This window comes from Dendroctonus ponderosae, unplaced genomic scaffold, assembly GCF_020466585.1.
Source record: "Dendroctonus ponderosae isolate FM_Combo_2020 unplaced genomic scaffold, Dpon_F_20191213v2 Dpon_F_20191213_11, whole genome shotgun sequence".
Classification (NCBI taxonomy): domain Eukaryota; kingdom Metazoa; phylum Arthropoda; class Insecta; order Coleoptera; family Curculionidae; genus Dendroctonus; species Dendroctonus ponderosae.
This window is the reverse complement of record NW_026017213.1, coordinates 3,345,083-3,348,253: the sequence shown is the minus strand read 5'-3', so window position 1 is coordinate 3,348,253 and position 3,171 is coordinate 3,345,083.

Sequence of the window (3,171 nt, the reverse complement as noted above, 5' to 3'; positions counted from 1 at the left end):
GCGAGTCTAAAAATCTAACTTTCCAGTCAAATACGCGCTCTTCGTAAAAAACTCGTAACTTATAAACCGGCACAAGTGCGCACTTGAAAATGTTCCTTGCGGGAGTAAACGTTTGCGTCTTAGAACTGAGAAACTTTTATTGCAATCGCACTGAATGTTGATTTTTTGCTGCTGTTTAAGCGTGAGTCTAAAAATCTAACTTTCCAGTCAAATAGGCGCTCTTCGCAAAAAAATAGTAACTTATAAACCGGCGCAAGTGCGCACTTGAAAATGTTCCTTGCTATAGTGAACGTTTGCGTCTTAGAACTGAGAAATTTTTATTGCAATCGCACTGAATGTTGATTTTTTGCTGCTGTTTAAGCGCAAGTCTAAAAATCTAACTTTCCAGTCAAATACGCGCTCTTCGTAAAAAAATCGTAACTTATAAACCGGCACAAGTGCGCACTTGAAAATGTTCCTTGCGGGAGTAAACGTTTGCGTCTTAGAACTGAGAAATTTTCATTGCGATCGCACTGAATGTTGATTATTTGCTGCTGTTTAAGCGCGAGTCTAAAAATCTAACTTTCCAGTCAAATACGCGCTCTTCGTAAAAAAATCGTAACTTATAAACCGGCACAAGTGCGCACTTGAAAATGTTCCTTGCGGGAGTAAACGTTTGCGTCTTAGAACTGAGAAATTGTTATTGCAATCACACTGAATGTTGATTATTTGCTGCTGTTTAAGCGCGAGTCTAAAAATCTAACTTTCCAGTCAAATACGCGCTCTTCGTAACAAAATCGGAACTTCTAAACTGGTGCAAGTGCGCACTTGAAAATGTTCCTTGCGACAGTGAACGTTTGGATCTTAGAACTGAGAAATTTTCATTGCGATCGTACTGAATGTTGATTTTTTTCTGCTGTTTAAGCGCGAGTCTAAAAATCTAACTTTGCAGTCAAATACACGCTCTTCGTAAAAAAATCGTAACTTATAAACCGGCGCAAGTGCGTACTTGAAAATTTTCCTTGCGGGAGTAAACGTTTGCGTCTTAGAACTGAGAAATTTTTATTGCGATCGTACTGAATGTTGATTTCTTGCTGCTGTTTAAGCGCGAGTCTAAAAATCTAACATTCCAGTCAAATACGCGCTCTTCGTAAAAAAATCGTAACTTATAAACCGGCACAAGTGCGCACTTGAAAATGTTCCTTGCGGGAGTAAACGTTTGCGTCTTAGAACTGAGAAATTTTTATTGCAATCGCACTGAATGTTGATTTTTTGCTGCTGTTTAAGCGCAAGTCTAAAAATCTAACTTTCCAGTCAAATACGCGCTCTTCGTAAAAAAATCGTAACTTATAAACCGGCACAAGTGCGCACTTGAAAATGCTCCTGGCGGGAGTAAACGTTTGCGTCTTAAAACTGAGAAATTTTCATTGAAATTGCACTGAATGTTGATTTTTTGCTGCTGTTTAAGCGCGAGTCTAAAAATCAAACTTTCTAGCCAAAGACGCGCTTTCCGTGAAAAAATCATAACTTCTAAACTGGGGCAAGTGAGCACTTGAAAATGTTTCTTGCGGTGATGTAAACGTTTGCATTCTAGAACCGAGAAATTTTCAATGAAATTGCACTGAATGTTGATTTTTTGTTGCTGTTTAAGCGCGAGTCTAAAAATCAAACTTTCTAGCCACAGTCGCGCTCTCCGTAAAAAAATCGTAATTTCTAACTGGGGCAAGTGCGCCCTTGAAAATCTTCCTTGCGGTAGTGAACGTTTGCATCTTAGAACTGAGAAATTTTCATTGAAATTGCACTGAATGTTGATTTTTTTGAAAACTGGAAAGTTCTGAAATTTTGAAGAAATGTTAAAAATATTATCGATTAATGGCCCGTAAAATAAATCTAAAAGCAAGTAAAACAAGTAGTCAACATTCTCCCAGCAACGGAACTGAGTTACTGTGCCGGTGCGTTGGGCTGGCGCACCAAGCCGTTTGAGTAGCACTGCGCCAAACTCCTAAAAATTAATTGAGTCACTCAGACCCACTAAACACCCCCCAGAGGAGGGACGCCAATGTTAAATCACTCTGTATATTAAGACGTTTTCTGTACATTATTGGCTAATTCATGCCGACGGTACACATTGCGGATTTAATTTGAAGCAAAGTTCCGTTTTATTTCCCAGAGCCGAGCCAGAGTAAATTAGATTCTTTTCATGCGGACTGGGCACGTTCCATATGAACATCATTAAGCGAAATGGCTCATTTTTAGTTTCCTTATATCATTTTCGCTGCTAGATTGGTCGTGACTTAGTCGGGCGATGTTTTACGCGACTGATTAGTCGGTTGGTCACATTTAACGGCCAATCGTAGATTTGAAAACCGGCGAAGAAAAAATTGACGGGGAAAATCTGCGCGCAACAGCACCGATGTGTAACAATCGCTCAGATCCAATTTCGCTTAATGCGGAAACATTGGTGCTTGAGAAAAACCACACCCGAGATCATAAATCTTTGCACGTTGACGTTTATGGCTGTGAAAAATGGATTTCCCGGATATCAATTCTTTTGTTCTAAAAGTTGTATTTCGTGTCGGATTTTTTCCCGTCTTGGCAGATTGTTTCGGTTCCTATGCGGCGCACCAACAGATCGAGAGCAAACGCCGAAAGTAGACAATTACCATTCGCCGGTATTCACTATCGTTCAACGATGGTGCCAAAGTGAAAGAAGGCGCGAAAGACAAAAGAAAATAATTGGAAATAACGCGATGACACGGTCCAAAATGAATTTATTTCCTAGTCCGAAACACTTTCAATTTGCATATAAAGTAACGAAAATGCTAATGCGGGTTATTTGTAAGCGGAACTTGGCCCCCCTTACGAAAACTTTCCAGGTCATTAGCGAAATTGACCAGAAAGTGCGAAGGGGGCGGCTTTTAAGCGACGTCACTCAACTCATCCGCCTCTCAATGTCTTCCAAGGCCGGAAAAACAATCAAATTGGCTTAAAACTGTTAGAATAAGACTATAATCAAAATGCTTTTAATATTATCAATATAGGTTCAGCCATATATATTATGGACCACAGTGTACCACAACGCCATATTGCTTAGGCAGCATCATTTTTGTTTATCGCGAGAGCAACCTTTTTTTAGTTGTAGATAAGTTCTATATTGTTGAGACGGATTCATTTTTTACAAACTTCTTTTTG